Source organism: Heterocephalus glaber, unplaced genomic scaffold, assembly GCF_053883595.1.
Source record: "Heterocephalus glaber isolate CG9 unplaced genomic scaffold, H.glaber_assembly_v1.0 deba00000281, whole genome shotgun sequence".
Classification (NCBI taxonomy): Eukaryota; Metazoa; Chordata; class Mammalia; order Rodentia; family Bathyergidae; genus Heterocephalus; species Heterocephalus glaber.
This window is the reverse complement of record NW_028258139.1, coordinates 13,976,269-13,995,309: the sequence shown is the minus strand read 5'-3', so window position 1 is coordinate 13,995,309 and position 19,041 is coordinate 13,976,269. Positions and strand designations below refer to the sequence as shown.

General features: G+C 52.2%; 1 long non-coding RNA gene across 12 annotated transcripts in view; it reads right to left on the bottom strand.

Moving 5' to 3' along the window:
• Window positions 1-19,041, bottom strand: part of LOC110347314 (uncharacterized) — a 376,012-nt gene that overhangs the window by 216,926 nt on the left and 140,045 nt on the right. For 4 of the 12 annotated variants that reach the window (XR_015441094.1, XR_015441090.1, XR_015441097.1 and 1 more), the window contains 2 exons: window positions 15,087-15,152; window positions 301-13,570 (listed from right to left, as the gene is read on the bottom strand). The exons of 3 other annotated variants lie outside the window; for them this stretch is intronic. This is a non-coding gene — a long non-coding RNA (uncharacterized LOC110347314). The remainder of the gene's footprint in view (window positions 1-300; window positions 13,571-15,086; window positions 15,153-19,041) is intronic. 5 more of the 12 variants (XR_015441098.1, XR_015441103.1, XR_015441102.1 and 2 more) reach the window with 3 other exon arrangements.

The window sequence follows — 19,041 nt, the reverse complement described above, 5'->3', positions numbered from 1 at the left end:
CTCTCTAGAAGGCCTTTCCAAATTATCTAGGCCATAGTGATTTATCCTCCAACCTCTGGCTCACAGCGCTGGCATTTGTGTAGCCATTCTGTGGCAGATTCTAATGAGCCTCAAGGACACTCCCTGAGCCCAGTCCATAAAGCAAGAATGTCACAGCCAGCCACTCACAGTGCCACCACTCCCCACCCCAGCCTGGTCATTAGAGCCAAAGGAAGCAACATTTGCTTGGATAGCACAGCAGGGAGGACACAGGCAAGGGTCAGCAGGCAGGGGTCCCACCAGCTCTAAGCTAAGGCCCACCTCTTTGAGTAGAAGCTCCTTCCGGGACCAAGGCAGATGGCCGGGCATTTGGAAGGAGACACTGCACTTTCCACACATCTCTCTTAGCCTTAGGTCACTACTAACAAAAGTTAGAAATTTTATGTCTTCACCTTAGAACCCCCAGAGCCCACCCAGCTCAGAGCCCAGGAGACCTCAGACACAGAGCACAGCATAGGGTTGGGGTGCTCCATGGAGGCCACAGGCCTAGCACACTTGACACCTGACCCTGCTCACACCCCATGCCCAGGGACAGCAGAGCCTCCCACAACACCGCAAAACCCATGTTGCAGCCATGCTAGGTGATGGAGTCCCACCCAGTCACAGGAACTGAGACATGGCACAGCCAGGCCTGAGCGCAGTCTGCCTGAGTTCAAAGATGCTCCAAAGTAGCTAAGGATACTCTGAGATTAGCTAGTAAGACTGAGCTCAGGAGCCGGGCTTGTCATATACTCTGAATTTAGGGCCCCTGGGCCAAAAGAGGGACAACTTTGCCAGACTCTCTTTCCCTGCATTGAGAGCTGGGTATTTATTAAACATGGGCAGATTGATTTAGATCTTTGCCTGGGGTTATTGTTCTGCTCTATATTCTCTCAGAGGAGGACTGGTCAAGTGGACACTGTTGGGGACCTCTATAGTCAGGAAAGGGCACAGCTTGGGGGCCCAAGGCTAAGGGGATTGAGTTCAGACAGGGCCATTCCCCTGCCCCCAACAAGCTGTCTTTAACAGGCCCTGAAAACACAATTCACATTTACATTTCTCAGCAGTCTGGGGAGAGAATCTATAACAATCTGATCACAAAAATGAGATTCTCCAGTGTTCCCTGTACCCAGGGACATCACGCGAAGCTCAGGCCTCAGTAAAATCCAATTGCTGTTTATTTAACCTATTTGGTCTCCAAATTAAAAGGCAGCTGCCTCCACCCCAACATACACTCACCTCCCTCAGGCATGTTCCCACATGGCTTGCAGCTCCATGCCCAGATCCCGGCCCTTCTTCAAGGGTCCTGCCTGCACCCTGCATGGGATGTGGCCACTCCTGGCACTCAGCATTAAAATACAGAGTTGCTAAGCATGCTATTACAAGATTCTACAAGGAGACTTGGTCTCATGCCTTCCCCTGGGGCACCATGGATGAATTACAGCAAACCATGCAGGTTGTTGTGAGAAGAGACTTGGCTTTCAGGAACTTGGGGCAACTGCCTTCCAGGGCCCTGCCAGGCCAGGTGCGTTCCCTGCAGAGGCCCAGGCACCTTACTACCCACGTTCCACACTGCTTCCATTAAGGCATGGCTTCCACACACAGGCTCCATTTCCCCATGTCTCTCCCTCCCCACTCCAACTGCAGCTCAAGGTCATCCCTTTCTTTAAGAAGACTTCCTTGATTCCCTGCAGCCAATGGAGAGCTCTCTCCTCAGTCTTGTGCAGCCCTGAATCAATGCCAGGTACCTGGCAGGCACCCCACAAAAGTGTGATGTTTAAACCAGGTCCAAATATAGAGAAGAAAATGGACATTTATAATGACTGCAGGACAACTAGTTCAGAGCCTGGGAGGGACTGAAGCTCAGGAGCTTAGAGAGAGGGAAGGAAGAAAAGGAGGGAGAGAGGAACATTAACACTTGTAGAATGCTCTGCAAGTCCAAGGACCATTCCTTTAAAGGGAACAATGGAACCCTGGCCCATTCTGCTCTTCTCTCCCTCTGCCTTCTGTCCACCATGAGGTGAGCCACTTTGCTGCACCACTAGCTCCCCACTGCGATGTTCTGTCTCACATGGGCCCAAAAGCAACAGAGCTAAGTGACCATGGATGGAAATTTCCAAACTTGGGAGATGAAATAAACCTTCGTCCTTAATTTGTTCATGCCAGGTATTTTGTCTCAGGGACAAAAAAGCTAACACAGAAAATTGGCACCAGGAATGGGGCCCCATTGCTGTGACTATATCTGACCATGTACCTCAGAAGCCTTTGGAACTGGTTTCAAGGAGGAGTTTGGCAAGGTTTAGAGGTGCTAGCTGGAGAAGCAGCCCTAGAATGCTGTAAGCAGTGCTTGATAAGTGATTCTGATGGATGCTTAGAAGACCAGAATGCTGATAGGAATGTAGGCAGTAAAGACTGTGCTTGTGAGATTTCAGATGGGAACAAGGACTCTACTGGGAATTGGATTAGAGGCCAATTGTGTTACATTCTGGCAAAAAAAAGAAAAACTTGTCTACATTTGGTCCATGCCCTAAGACTTTGTGGGAGATTGAATTTAATGCTGATGAATTAATTAATTGGGCAGAGGAAATCTCAAGGTAGCACAGCATTCAGGCTGTGGCATGGATATTGTTGGCTTTTTTTGTTTGTTTTAGCCAGGTTTACAGTAAGAATGAGGCATAAAAAACAGAACAGAAAGAGTTGAAAAGCTTGCCGTTTGGCTAGAAACAAAAGCACATGTGAAGCTGAGCCCAATGAAGGTAGTTGCTGAAGAGATTGGCACCATTAAAAAGAAGTCAAGTACTTTGTACTGGGACAATAGGAAAGATTCCAGACCTCACCCTTTGCAGGCTCAAGGGTGTAAAATTGCTAACTCATTTGAAGGACTGGTGTTTGAGAAGAAAGAGCTAGAGGACTCTGCTCACACAGGCTCTAGGAAGGAATTGATTTCCTGGGATTTACTTTCTCATGCTCAGCCATCCAAGCATTCAGAAGCCACTCCAGCCATGGTCCAAAGGGGCCTGGCTACTGCTGCCACTGGTGCCGGACCTTGGCATAGTCCATGTGATACTTTTGCACGGATGTAGAATGCAAAAATTGTAGGGTGAGGGATGCTTCCACCCAAATGCCATAGGAAGGCCTGGGAGGCCAGGCAATATGTGGCAAGATCACAAGCCCTGTGGGCAACACTTAATAAGGTCATGCATGATGCTATGAGAGTGAATCTAAAGCTACAGTGTAGACTCCAGGAAGTTAGAGATGTCAGGAATGTAGACTACCAGGCAAGAAAAGCTGCAGGCAGCAAGCAGAGCCAGCCCAAGACAGAAGTCATGTGGGCTGCAACCAGCAAGGCTATAGGAGTAGGGCTGCCCACACCCTTTGGAGCTTACATCACATCACTGTGTGCCCTGAATTTCACACATAGAGCTACAACATTTAAGGTTTGTCCTCCTGGGTTCCAGTGTTGCTGCGGTCCCATTCTTCCTTCATATTTTCCTATTGTATTCTTTTGGAATGGTAAACATGGTAAAATGGTTTACCTTATGCCAGTGTGCTAGAATTATGTCACTTGTTTGTTGGTTGGTTGGTTTTGCATTTTTATGTATGAGGTGTACAGCTAAATGTTTACCTTGGCTCTCAGAGGAGACTTTTGAGTAAGGACAAAATTAAGACTATAGGAACTCTTGAAGACAGAATAAGGCATTTTGCATTACAAGATGGGCATAAGCCTTTGGGGGCCAGAAATTTGGAATATTCCCCAGACTCATGTACTGAAGTCTTGGTTCCCAGGTGGTAGCACATTGGAAACTGGTGGAAATTTTAAGAGGTAGCACCTAGCTAAAGTAGATCACTAGGAGAATGCCTTTGAAGGCTATCAAGGGACCTCTCTCTTTCTGCCTCCTGTCTGCTGTATTGCGAGCTGCTTTTCTCCACCACATGGTCCCCACCATGATGTTCTGCTTCACCACAGCCATAGAAGCAATGGAACCAGATAATCATGGATTAAAAATTTCTGAAACTATGAGCAAAGGTTAAACTTTCCCCCTTTAAATTGTTCACCCTAGGAATTGTGTCAGTGGCAAAAAGCTGACCAACACAAAATGTTCTTTTTTGCCTCTAATCTGACAATCTTTGACTTTTAGTGGGCTCTTGTAATTAATCTGCATTAATTTTTTATTGGACAGTTCTTGCCTTTTAGAAACACTTGCTATTTATCCTATATTTTTCTTCTATGTTGTTTCTACATTTTATTTTGTTGCTTTTTACCTTTCCATTTCTTAATTTAGTGAGGATTTTTGTTTAATTATATTCTTATCCCATGTTTACTAGTTGGAAGCTACATACACTAATGTTATTCTTTTAGAATCTCTCTTTACCTTGAGTTTTTACTGTTATTTCTTTTCTACTCTGTGTGTAGTTCTATGAAATGTTATCACACAGGGAGATTCATATAACCACCACCACAATCAAGATACAAAACTGTCCCACCACCACAAGGACATCCCTGTGTACCCTTTACAGTTCGCCCCTCCCCACTTCCTAGTCTTGCTTACAATTCTACCATTGTCCAGTTGTTGTTCTGTCCTTTCTAGAAATTTAACCCCACAAGTTAGACATTCTAATCATCATGAACATTTTTTCTTAATGGGTATTAGACTTGCATACCTATTTGCAAGTCTCTTGGTCATTCTTCTTCTTGGATTAGTTCTTCCATCCAGAAGTCCATTTTTTAGAAAGTCTTTTGTGAAAGTCTCTTGGCAGTAAATCCTTGCAGTTCTCACTTTATTACATGTCTGCATTTCACCTTTATTCTTGGAGAAAGTTTCATTGGTTGCAGAATTACAAGTAATCAGTGACTTTCCCTCACTCTTCATAGGAATCACTCTTTCCTTGCTTGTGTTGTTGATGATGTAAAATGAGTTGTCAACAAACTGCCATCCTTTTCCTTCCCTCTCTCTCCCCATGGAGTTCCACAGTTTCCTCAGGACATGTCTGGGTGCATGTCTTTCCTGTGATTCTGCCCAGCCTAACTCATGCTTTGTGTGTCTGTGCAGTCATGGATCTCATTGTCACAATCTGCCTTTCCTCTATCCATTGTATTCTTCTAGGACTCACATTAGGAGTATGCTGGATTTCTGCTTACTGTCCACATCTTTTCATCTCTGCCATAATTTGTATATATATTTTCTATCCCTATAATATTGCAATTTCCTTAGACATCTTCCCATTGGGTCCTTCTTAATTATGGCTAATATGTTGCTTAACCCATCTGCTGTACATTGACTATGGATGGTATCCTCCCAAGGCCCATGTGCTAAAGGTTCATTCACAGGGTGGCACTATGTGAGGTGATGGACCATAAAGGAGGTGGGGACTAGTGCAAACTCCTCAGGTCAGTGGGAATGTGTCCTCAAAGGGGACTCCAGGACCCCAGTCTATTCTTGTTTCTTGCCTGAAGTGAGAGGTTTGTTCTGCCACATGCTCCTGCTATGACATGCTGCCTCACTAGAGACCCAAAGTCATGGGGCTCCTTAATCATGAACTGAAAATTCCAAAACCAAAACAACTCCTTTCTCTTTGTAAGTTAATTGCTTCAGACATTTTGTTATAGTGACAGAAAGCTGACTAATATACTCATCCATCAAATTCCTTATTTGTAAAGGCCATTTTGCATCTTTCCAGAGTGCCTGATCACTTCTGATCATCTCTTAGTGCCCATTTTTGTGATTCATGCTTTTATTTTTAAAAAATATTTCATAAAAAATATTCTATGTGTCTGATCAATTCCAATGGTTGAAGTCCTCTGGGACTAACACTGTTGTTTTGTGATTTTGGCTACTGATGGTTCTTTCTCCCAAGTTTCACTCAATGGCTAATCCATCACAGTGATTTCTGATGGCTTTCACACAATTCTCATTCTGTGGGTGCACCTCTGCCGGGATACTGGGCCCCACAGATGTGCCTGTTTTCAATCTCATGGCATCTGCCTCATCTCTGCTTCCCACTCCAGCACTCTGGTTGGGGGAGGAGAAGAATGGGAGGGGGCAAGAACTTGGCTACCTTGTTTACACCTTGTAAGCCTCCAGACACTTGAAAGCATGTTCTTTCCACAGTGAACTGTTCTGTAATGGAGAATCCCTTAGATCTGCCCAATTCCCTGCTTTCCTGAGTACCCTCAAGGATGGAAGTGCTGTTCTTGCTCACTTTGAGTCAGATAGATGAGACACATTGGAAATGCACTCACTCACTGGCAAGGCTGCACAATGTGGGGAAAAGGCATAGACTTGGTGCCCAGAAATCTGGTTCCAGCCCCTCTGCAGAAATCCCCCAACCTGAACATCACTCTGCCAGCCCAACGCCACCCTAAGTGTTACTGATGACCAAATGGGGCACCTGGCAAAGTGGCCTGGGATCTCCCAGCTCTGAAGAAAAATCATCCAGCCCACCCCGGCCTGTCTTCTGAAACACACTGCAGAGGCCCTGCAGCCAGGCTCTTTTACAGGAGCACAGGGACATCACCTCTGTGGTCACTGAGGCCTCTGGGTGCCCCAGGTCAGGACCTTTTCACTCTGCCCCCATTGGGCCCTCCTGAAGCAGATAGTGCTACTGCCCTGGCCGCTCCTTGCTCCTGGAACTTTCTGAGCTCCCACTAGTAGCCCCACTCCTTTGGGGCCTGTTTCTGCTCCCAGATGGGAGCCCTCTAAGCCCTGCCCACAGCCTCTGCCCTCTCAGGTCAGTCCCAATGAGCCCTGACACTATAGAGCTTCAGTCAGCCACATGTTGGACAAATCTCCTACCTGGGGCCAGATATTCACCTGGCATCACAATGCGGCCCCAGGGGTCTTAGCTCCAGGACAGTCACACTGATCCCACCACCCTCTTAGCAACTTCCCCTGTACTCCAGTTTCTTCTCCCTTCTGGGAGACAGAGCACAGGAAGTCCAGATTGTGAGGTGGGCTGTCCCACCTCACGTGCTTTCCTAAGACACTCTTCCCTTGAGAACGCAAATCTGATGTCTCTAACTCGGCCAAGATCCTGTTGTCCTTCTCAGAGTGTCCACAGCTCCAGGCCTCGGGCACACACCTACACCCCTGGCTCTGCTTTTGCCACCAGCACTGGGCATGGAGGCCAGGCATTTGTTCTACCCAGTACTGCCTACTGCTCCATACCTATTTGCCCTCCCAGCCTTGCTTGGCCTCAGTAGCCTGTTGGTTGGGGTCCAGGCAAGAGGGCAAAGAGCTCCCAGGGCCATGAGGGCAGACAGACAAATGCTGCCCGTTCTGCTCTGAACTCAGAGCCCTGATCCTTAGCCACGAAGCAGACATGGTGGAGCCATCTTCCTCAGCTTTGCCCTTGATCTTCTCTCTGCCTGGGAGACTTCTGGCTCCTCCTTCCCCACCTGACTACCAGTTGCATTGATTTCTGCCAAGCTGCTTTTAAGGACCCCTGACCCCCACCCTGACTACGAGACTAGGAATTGAACCCAGAGCCTTCACATTGAGATACATCCCCAGACCTTTTTTTAAGTTTTGAGACAGTCTTGCTAAGTCACAGTTGCCCACGAGGGGCTCAAACTTGTGATTTTCATGCCTCAGCCTCCCAGAGTGCTGAGATTACAGGCATAAGCCACCATGCCTGTCTTGCTTTTAAAGATTCTACTGGAGTGGCCTCCTTCTTCAGAGAAGCATCCCTGACACTAGAGCACCTTGTGTCCAAACTGTAGCAACCTTTTTTGCCCTCTCTTCACTTTTTTTTTCTTTTCTTTTTTTTTTTTGGTAGCAGGGATCGAACTTGGGACCTTGTGCTTGTGAGACAGGCTGCGAAACCACAGAGCTAAATCCCCTGCCCTGCCCTCTTTTTTCTTTGAGTGAAGAGGAATTGTGTGGGACTGAATATAAAATAGATAATATATAAGTAACAAAACTTTCTTTTTTATACTTTTATTATAACATTGTAAAATGGGGGAAAAGGTGGGCCACAGGTTAGATGCAACTATTTTCTAGGTCACAAGAGTCCTGGCTCTGTTGACTCCCCAAATTCAGCAGAGAGCAAGGTGCCTAGCCCACCACCAGGCTTCTTCCTTTCAGTTACAAAATCACCATTCAGGGCTAAAAATATAAAGATATTTCCCAGCTTCTATTGCAACTAATTGTGGGCAGCTAACTTAGAGTCAATTGGGCTGAGATGCAAGAAGAGAAACCTCCAAGGGAAGGGCATGCTGCTGCTCATTTGTTCCCAGCCTCCTGCTACCTGGAACATGAGTGTGATGGTAGGAGCCCTGAAGCCATCTGGGACCATGAAAAACACAGTGAAGGATGGAGCTGAAGCCATCTGAGTCTCTGGAGCCATACAGCCATCCTGACAACCATGACTGTCAATCTCCAGACTTCCTTTATATAAAAGCCATCATGCCTATTCTCTCTGAGACAAACTTCTCTGCGTTTTCTGTCAAATGCAGTTAAACTGAGTTTTAACTTTTGCCAAACATGTACTGACTTGCTTAGTACGCAATCTCTGCAGCACACTGAGCTCTGAGAGGAGAGACTTCTCATCTGCCCTGGTCACTTCTGTTCCTCAGCATGTAGCACAGGGCCCAGCCCAGAGAATGTTCCCCAAGGTATCACATGATGCCCCAGGGTCAAGGCTCCAGGTCAGGGCTCAGTGTGTGACCACGACTGGATGTCAGTGTGTGACTGGTGTGAAGGCTCAATGTGTAACTATGGTTAGGACACAGTGTGGGACCAGGATCAAGGCTCAGCCTGGAATTAGTGTAGGGCTGTGTCTAGCATAAGCCTATAACACAAGTAAGTAGTCATTGCTAAAAATGGGGTAAACCCCACCATGGTGGATATGTTCAGTGCACAGGACCCAGAATGAAGATTCACAAAGGCTTTGCATAGGTATTGGCATAGAGATTGACCCACTAAAGGATAAAAGGCTGGCCTTCTTGAGGAGGGGCATCCAAGGGGACACAGTGCAGAACAATGTCACCTGTGCCCAGTGGAGGATGCACTGGAGGTGGCCAGGCCATACTCCAGAGGCAGCTGAATGTGGGGCCACCAGGCCGGGTTCCTTCATAGACACAATTACTGATACACTGCCTGCCTATGAACCACAAAACAAGGAGAAGCCTCTGTCTTGTCTCGGGGACACTGTGTCCTTGGCCCCAGCTGGCTCGGTCGACATCCGGAGAATGCTGGGACCTGATGCTGTCTGTTCAGGCCAGCTCTTTGCCTACTGCTTCTTCACGGGGTCAGCTGGGTGCCCAGGGCACACTGAGGTCCCAGTGGTCACACCTGGCTCCTACCTGCCCTCTCCTGTTGGTTCCTAAAAGTCTTCCCAATTGTGATCATAGATTGTGCCTGCCAGATAGGGACAGGAGATGATGCCATCCACAGAGGGAGCTCTCAGTCAAAGAAGGTGATGGGTAGGAAGGACCTGAAGCCAGGAAGGTGCTCAGGATGCCTCACAGGAGGCTGAAGGCAGAAGTATGGCCACCAGAGCAAGGGAGGCCCAGTGCACTCACAAGTCATGACTACCATTGACAGTAGCACCACTGCTCTTTATACTGTTATTTTGCATTTGTGTAAAAACAAACAAACAAACTTTTGGAAGAAAAATCAGCAGGTACAAAGTAGCATCCCATCCCATGCCAAGTAATATGTATGCAAATATATTTGTGTATTTAGGGATATAAAATAACTGGGAAATAACTCTAGACTCACATAGTTCCCTTGGGCCAGAATCAAGAAGACACAGGGCCTCAGGCCCTAGGCAGATGTCTAGAAATAGGGGTAGGAGCCACAGCACATCACACTTAGGCCTTCTAGCCAGCCAGCTGAGCCACCATTCCTGGAGCCTCAAGGCTCTATTGCCCACCTCCACACCTGCGCACCTAGCACCAAGGTGTCCTGCAGAGACTTCTTCACACCACTAGCTCCAGGTGAGGGGTGGGGATGGCCATGGGAAGCTTGACTCAAACATCCCTTTGTCTCCTCCAATGGTGTCATCCCTGAATAGACCTAGGTCTCAGCCCTGCAGGTCACCACACTCACAGGAAGGCCAGGGACATAGGGCACCTCAGGGAGATGTCCTAGGTGAACCTTCCAGCCTCTGGAATCTGAACAGTCCTGGCTCCCTTCAGTCCTCTGCTAATTTTCCCTGCCCAGCACATAACATTGCCCTGCCCTTGCTCAGCCAGTGTGATCCAGGCTAGCTCTACATTTCCTTCCCTTTCGAGATCATCCCTGAGAAGGCCTCTAGGCCTGGGTGGGTCCCCTGGGGGCTTCCCTGAGGGCATATGGCAGGTCTGTGGGTTGTACTACCAGCAAGAGAACTGTCTGGGAGGGAAGGTGAGGCTTCCTGGGCTGGGTATGCAGCCACCAGCTGCTCCAAGGTCCACTTGAGGGCCTCAATACCATCAGTCGCTGTAGGAACAGGTTCTGCCATCAGCATACTCTGCTACTATGACCATGAGGCCAGTAGGGCACCCTGCCACCAGTGGGAGTTGCACAGCTGCTGCTCGAACACAGATGCCTTGGATGTTGCCACTGGGGTTCTTCTGGAGGACGGAGCAATGCAGGCCCTGGTGCTGAGGGTGGGGAGGGCCCAAAGGTAAATGCAGCTGCAGGAGGCTCTGAGGCAAGGGAGGAAGGTGAGGAGGGTGAGAAAATGGGCATGTAGTAGACTCCTCCTAAGTCTGGGGCTTCCGGCTCAGAAGGGCTGGGCTGCAGGGTCTGCAGGGGCAGCCACAGGCAGCTAGGGGCCTCAGGCTCCTCCTCGGCTATGAGGAAGACAGGGCAACATCAATCTGGCCTACCCTGACCAGGCAACACTGGGCACAGATGGGTGGGGTGGGGTAGGTGGACACAGGAGGCTCTTCTCTTACATTACAGCTATGCGGGGCATGGTCCCCACTTGGGAAGCCAGGAAGCAAAGACTGTACAAGGTGAAGGAGTCTACTGAAGCAACACCAGGGCCGGACTGCAGCCCGACGCAATCCTCCCCATCACAGCACCAACCCGGCTTCACCCCCTGCCATCTAGCCACTTGGCCCTCCTCCTTCCACCCAGTGGTCCATTTATCTACCCACCATTCTGCCTGTCCATCTGTCCACTTGGCCATATATAGCTCTCCTTGAATCTCCAATTCCACTCATCTATCTGTCCACCTATTTGTTCATCAATCATCCAGGCAGGCTCCATCTATCCATCCCTTTTCTTCTATTTCCTTCCGTTTATCTACCCACCCACCCACCATCCAATTATTCTCATACTTATCCAAGCCTGTCTGTCCATCCATACACACATCTATTTACCATCTATCTGTGCTTCTGTCCTCCCTCCCTCCCTACTTTCTTCCCTCCTTTCCTTCCTTTTCTTCCATCCATTATCTACTCATCCATCTTTCCAATGAAGTTTTTCCATCCACCTAGCTATCTGTCCATCCACTTCTCCTCTAGGTACTGTCCATTCGTGCATCCCTCCAAGGGGATGTCCCAGGAGGAAGACGGGCCAAACTCCTCCAGGGGTACAGGAAGAGCCCTGCTCATGGAATCCTGCAGACTTAGGTCCCAAACCACCTCTGCTTGGCCTCCATAGCTATGTGACTCTAGAGAAAAACCTTCCTTGAGTTTCCAATTCCTAATGTGTAAACAAAAGGCCTGTAAGCCTGAGATCTCTCTGGGTATGGAGGACAAGTCAGCAATTGCCCCTTCCTGATGTGTATGGAATGCCCCACACTGGTGGGGACAGGAGGACACTGGTGGTTACTTCTGGCAGGCCATTGCCCACTGAGCCCCACTCCCCATCTACAGTGTGGGGCAGTTCCTGTTTTGTAATATAAATAAGATGATCACGGTGTCAACCCACAGCTGGCCACATGCCCCCTTGGGAACACATCAGGTAGCGTTCATGGAGATAAGGGTGGCCCAGATGCTGTGACTGCTGCCTCCTTCTCCTCCTTCTTGCTGTCAAATCCATCCTTCTGACCAGGTGGCCCCCGGGTGCTCAGGAAATAACATCCTCCTGCCACACATAGACATTGAGCTTCTGCTGCATCAACCTCACTCAGCCATGGCAGCTTCCATTTTGACCCTAGGGAGGCCTGGCCAGTCTCAGGGGAGGGCCCAGGTGGGCATCCAGCTGCTGTCCACACACCAGAAGGTGGGGCATCAAGGGCTGGGCAGAAGGATCCCTGAGTGGATATCAGAAACCCAGCCTCCTTCTGCCCACCCTGTAGATGAGCCTGGGCATGAGCTCCCAGGCAGATGCTCACCGGCTCACAGGAGAGGCCACCCTCAGCCACCCTGACCTTGAGTTTGACACCACTGACAAAACAAATGGGGACAAAAAACAAACAAACAAACAAACAAATGGAGGCCAGCAGGGTCTTGCCTCCATGGTCACAGCCTCAGGCATGCTTGCTTGGTCCCTGCCTATGCCTGCAGCCACCCACCTAGCATGAGGGTCAGCCTTTGCCTAGGCCTTCAGGCAGTGGGCCAGAGCCAGCCTGATGGGTGCTGCTCCTTCCCACTGTGCCATCCCTTCTCTTGGAGCATGCTTCTCTTCTCCCTCATGCCCAAGGCAACCAAGGATGCTCCCCAAGCACAAAACTGATTTCCCAAAGCCCCCAGGAGAACGAGGGCCTTGCAGCCACCCCTATGTCATCACAGCCCCACACACTGGCTGTGGCTCCTCCTCTGACCTCACCATCTGTGCCCTGCTGGCCTCTCCCAGGGAGTGCACCCACCCAGGCTGCCTCGGGGCCTCTCCGAACACCCACAGTACCCTACCCCCCTCAGCCCAATGGAATGGATGTCTACTCGCCCTGGCCCAGGGACACAGGCTCCTCAAGGGACAAGCTCTTCTTGGTCAGGCCACAGACAGGGGTGTGAAATCTCAAAGAGGGTTCTCAAGTTTCCTGAGTCCTTTTCACATGGGGTTGCTCTTCCTCCCTAAAAGCCACCCACTGCTCTGAACACAGGGACCCAGGTCCTAGCCTAGGAGCAGACACAGAGCTACATGATGGCATGGGGGGGTGGGCAGCAGGAGGCCCATCCAGACCTGGTAGAAGTGCAGAGCCTGGCTGACCCTCCAACACAAACGGCTCCCAGGGTATCCCTGGGGCAGCACAGCCAGTGTGGGCCATAATGCACTTATCTCCTAGAACACGTAGCCAAGTCACTCCTCTGTGGGAAAACCTGCCCTCTGCCCTGTGCCCTGACAGCCAGCCTCCTCTGTGCCAGCTGAGAAGACCCAGCCACCTACCTGCCTCATAGGCCAGGTGGCTAAGGAACTCAAGGGAGAAGGCAGCACGGAGTCCAAACAAGAGAAGACAAGGTGTTGACCACCATACCCAGGCCGCATGCAGACCTCACTGCAGGCCAGTCTCTTCCCCTCTGCAGCCTGGACTTAAGCCAGTGGCCAGGCTCAGAAAAGACCCCGTGGACATGCCTTTCCGCCTGGCCTCCCAGATAAAGGATGGCCGGCTGGGCGTTCTCACCCTCATACGCCTTACTTGGTGCCCACCAGGAGCTCTCTGGCTGCCTCTGCATCTGCAAGCAAGAAAACAGCAGGCAATTACAATGTAGAAACCTGCTGTCTGCCCTGAGGCTGACCCTGAAGCCAGCCCCAAGCAACCCAAGCCCAGGACGGTGGAGAAGCAGGTAACCTACTTGCCTCCCCTCCTGTGGGGTCCCTGAGGTCATGCCCACATAGGATTCTAGGGAGCCCATGTCTAGAGAGACAGAGGCCACACAGGTGGGGCTCTAGGAGCCAGCTGAGGTTCTCCCTTGTGTGGGTGTGGTCGGTCAGGACAGCAGGACAGAGGGTCTGGGTGTGCTCCTCGGTGGGAGGGGCTTCTCCAAATCTTTCACCCATAGTGCTCACCAGGCACACCCCCAAGGCAGCCTGAGCCTCTGGAGGCTGAGGCTGAGGACAGACGGAGGCTGTCCAAACCACGGGGTGCTGCTTCCCAAGACTGGCACCACGTCCAGCCCAGCAGGATTTGCTATGAGGGGGCAGAGTCCTCAGACAGGGGGAGCTACTCTCTACCCTGCCAAGTGGGACCCCTGCTCTGATCATGGCAACATGGTCCCATCTCTAGAGCCCAGGATGGAGAGCCACGCATCCTGCTTTTGAGAAGTGCTCAGGCCTTGCACAGACCCATGGAACCTTGGTCACTAACTCTGCTCCACCTCACCCAGACAGGGCAAGGCTAGGAGGGCCAAAACACCATCCCCAGGAGGGAGGCCAGGCCCCCTGCAGGGAGTGCCCATGGGGAGGGGAAGAAGCGATGCTCAGTCCTCCTGGGGGTAGAGCAACCCTCCTTCACTCATGAGAGAAGTGGCCTAGAGGCAAGCCCACAAAGCTGTGTCATGTCGAGGCCAGCTAGAGGAGATGGAAGGATGGGGCCTGAGGTTTATGTGTCCACACCCTGGGGCTGAGGGGCAGCGGGGAGAGAGGCCTGCCCCTGATGCTGTGCACCCTACAGACCCACGGCAGCGAAACCGCCCCACACCTATCATGGAGAAAGCTGGCACAGATGACCGTGGCTGCACGTCACCACACAAAGGCAGGCTGTGGAGGCCTGGGCCAGCACAGGTGGCACTGGGGAGGCCGTACACCCTACTGGGTCCTTTCATGGCCTTATGACCACACACAGCCTCGACTAGTGGTGGCGAGCCTACAGCATGCATGCCTCAGAGGGCTGTTTCTATCATTGAAAGCTCTGAAAGGTTCACCATTCCTGGTCTAGACTGTAGCCCGGGCCCTACCCCTAGACTTGGACAAGGCCTGATGATGGTCTATACCAAGCCCTGGCCCTGGGGACAGTCTGAGCCCTGACTCTGCCCGCTGCACACACCCTAGAGGTGTGTGCGTGATGCCCATGCCCAAGGTCCACCCTCAGAAGAGGTGGAAGCCAGGCTCCCAGGGCTCTAGGCATAGGCTGCAGGTCACGTAGAGGTCATAGGTGACCTCAGCTGGTCACAGTGATCCTCCAATTCACACACAGTCCTGCCTGGGGGATATCAGACAACCAGATAGCCCAGATTTTCAATCAGCACCCACCTCAGCCCTGGGGTTGCCCGATGGGCATGCACTGCCCTGACAGCAGAAGGAGGGTTGTCCCTGGAGCTGTGTAGAAACAAAATTAGGTAGCATTCTGTCAACTTCTCACCCTGGGCTAATGCTCCTGCCCTGTCTATAAATTCCAGGTCTATGGAGTCTGCCTGCAGAGCCACATCCCTGGGCACACCCTTGTGTCCCAGCACAAGGGGCTGCCATGGGAGCTGCTTGCAAGGGCCTCTGAAACACCCATGGCAGTGCCAGGCCCCAGGGACCAAAGAACATCACCCTTCCCAGACACATGCCAAGCAGGAGCCACCACATAGGAACTGTGCCTCTCAGCAGCCTCAGGACACAGGACCTCCACGGAAATCCAGTGAATGACCAACTGGCTGTCTTCACTCCCAGAAGGGGCTCACAGGTAACCTGACGGAGGGAAGTGAGACCAGGCTAAGGGCCCTGGAGGTAGGGTTGATCCATCAGGGTCAGGGAAGCCTCGGCCAGCCTCACTCTAGGGCAGAGAACTATGGGCAGCACTCTCGTGTTCTGCTGCCCCTCTGGCAGGATATATGCAGGAAGGGCTTAGACATGCAAGCCATACCAGGCCCACCATTCACCAGACCCTGTCAACCCCATACTGTGTGCCCACACTTACCTGAGGCCTCTAAACCAGGCTGCCCCATCTCAGAACCCCAGGTACAGGGCCCTGATCCAATGAGAGGCTACAGCAACAACCCTGGACTTTAGGCCTGACTGCCAAAACATGTAGGTCCTCCTCTTGCCCTGGCCTGACCCCGGATTGGCACACAGGCAAAGGCCAGTGCCTAGGCAGGTCCTGTGCCCATGTGTCCTGGCCACAGGCATCACAGTGGAGGAGGAGCTACAGTGCCAGGCTTCCAAGTGCTACCAAGCTACCTACTCGTCCACATGGGGTTCCCTCAGGAGGGAACTGGTTCTACTCCTAAGGCTTTTTCCAGTGCCCTTCCTGTAGCTTTTGGGGAGAAGTCCAGCTTGGCTTTGAGGCAGGGTAGTGAGGAGAGGAGCAGCAACAGGAGGAGGCCCAGGGGAAAGAGGAGGTAGTGCTAGGCATCTGAGCCAAAACCACACATAGGTCAGAGGCATTTCAGACTGCAACAGATACCCAGCCAAGAACAGAAACTTTGGGCAAAGGGGATCCCTAAAGTGGGCCCACAGAGGACAGCAAGTCTGGGAGGCTGCAGCCCACAAGAGGATGTCTGGGAAGGGTCTGCAGAGGGTGTGGTCAACCTGATCCCACCAAGCCCAAGGGATGCCAGGGTGGGGCAGAGGGGGATTCTGGGTGAGGCACTAGGGGATGCTGGGGTGGGGACATGCTGGGCTTGGATGCTTCCCTGGCTCTGCCAAAATTCCACAGCGGTAATGATCAATCTGTTGGCTACCCCTCATGGCAAAGGCCAGCTCTGTGGCCTTGACTTCCCACACAGCTATACCCCAGGCTCCCTCTGCTCCAGGGCTGAGTCCAGTTCAGAGGAAGAGAGAGGGGAAGTCCTCCTTCCACCCAGACACATTCACATCTCCAAACAGATATTCAACTGGCCTGCTGCCCTACATGGGGAAGTGGTCCTCACCCTGCTGGGACTTGTTGGTTGTTAAAACCTGGTGGCCTATGACAGTCATGCCCTGAGCTCTGTGTCATAAGCATGCTTATGAGAGGGCTGAATGAACAGGTCACCCAGGACATGGCTGGGGCAAGACATGGGGCCGTGGCCGCACCACAGGAGGTGTCAAACAGCAGAAGCCAGGATGGGACTTGGAAGCTACACCTTGGTAGGGGCCCTACCCTGCTCAGCTCAAGGCCCTGAATCTAGGGCGCTCTGTCCTTATCTCTGTACCTCGCCCAGCTATGAGGTCAGTTCCTAGGTCCTGCAAGTTGTACCTTCAACATCATGGTTCTCACATCTCCACAGTGACATGGATGGAGGATCCCAGCATCATATCTAGACAGGACAGAGGCCTCCCAGTGCCCCACTCTGAGCATGCTTGAGGTGGCTGCCGTGATGGGATCCCTGAGGCCCTCAGGTCTGACCAGCCAGTGCCACTGCTATGGAATTTGCACTGGCTTCCAGGATCCTGAGCAGGGAAGGCCTGAGGGTAGGCTGTGAGAAGGGCCACTTCCTTGGCAGGGGCTCAGCTACTTGGCCCTCACCTTGGGGGCCGGGGCTGAGGTCTCGGCCACCATGCACTCCACAGATGTGAGAATGAGGCCAGGGGCCAGGCTCTCTCCACCAGCTTCCTGTGCATAGCACCCCACAGGTCCCTCCACTTGTGCTTGTAGTCACCTAGGTCACAATGGCAGTAGCCCAGTGCATTGATAGCCTGCAGGATGTGGCTCCACACGTGGTGCTTGTGGGCAGGTGTACCCCGAAGTGCTCCGAACAGCAGTGGATAGTGGCCAGCCACCCTCTGCATGAGCCCTTCTGTCTCCTGGGGGCTGAAGTTGGGCTTTGTGTCTTGGTGTGGGAGTGGGCCCCTGGCTGCAGAGGTGCGGAGCCTGACCCTATATCCTGCAGCAGGGCCACGTCCACTGGTTCTGGGCTGGAGCTCTGCCCGCATGTGGCCTTCCTGATGCTAGATCCCGGAAAGGCAAGAGAGTAAGTGGGGAGCCAAGTGCACAGGCACACAGCTCTGGTCCTCACAAGCTCCCACATCAATGCCCTGTACATAAGTGGCCCACACCCGCCCTATGGGGGTCCTGGAGTCACAGCCATCCTTGGAGCCCCTGCTGGCCTGCTTTCTTGTGCCATCCCTGCCTAGGTGCAGGCCAGTCTGGGCTTGTCCTTCCCCTGCAGGACATCCTGCCCACTAGGAGATGGCCCATGTCAGTCCAGCATGGGGACTGGGAAGCATTTGGGGTGGAAAAGTTATTGGGCACATTGTACATCCCACCCCTGGTGCAATGGCTGTAGTCCCCACTGTGGAAGCAGATAGCAGGGAAGGGGTCAGGAAGATGAGGAGACAGGGCAGATACTGGGGAGGGTGGCCATGATAGCAGATGAAAAGGCCCTGAAAGCACCATGCAGGGCTATGAAGTGGACAGCAAGGAGGTTAATCTCTGGAGTGTGGGTGAGCAGGCTGGGACACAGCTGCCTCCACTCAGGCTCCTGGTATAGGTCTCCCCTACCTGGGGGAGCAGAGCCCCAGGGAAGTATGCCAGCTGACTGCTTGGCTCGGGACACTTGGCCCTCAGAGCTAGAGGTGGGTAGTCATTCCCAGAAACAGGCCCAAATGAAGCACCGGTGTGGCCATGGACACATGGAAAGCAAGTGGGGAGGTGGAGGCTTCTGGGCCCTGGGTGATAACTGCACCAGCCAAAAGCTCTGGGCACCCAAAGCCAGCCTGCTTGTCCTCTGATGTATAGCCCAGGGCACAATGCAGAGAGCCACACGGTCCTGCCCTGCTGGCTCAGCCAGCACTTGGGACTCTCATGGGGCAGCAGGGATGGGCCACATGCCAACAAGTCCTTCAAAGCCTGCCTGCACACCCAGCACCACAGCAGGCCAGGGGCAGCACAGACAGGCCTCTTAGGGGCCAAACTGGGTAGATGGCCCCAGTGTTCCTGGTGCTCCCTGGGCTCTGAGCCAGGGAGGAGGCTGCAGTATGTGGAGTCAGAGCTAGACTCAGCCCTCACAGAAAATGCACTCAGTGGCTGCTTCCTTTCCAAATCATACAGAGCTAACTGGTTAAGCAGGGGCTCCAACAAGAGCAGGAAGGTTTTCAAAACATCTTTCTCCTTATTATCCAAATGCAGAGGGCCATTTCCTGGGACCAGAACTTTTGGGCCTCAGGGAGGGAGATGGGGAAGCTCTCCTGAGGGAGCCCACAGGTGACCCACAGACAGGCAGAGGCAAGGTTGGGCCTGTCCCTTCTCCCCAGTCCTGGCAGGGGGCGGTGACAAAGGCAGTGGGCTGGAGAACTGACA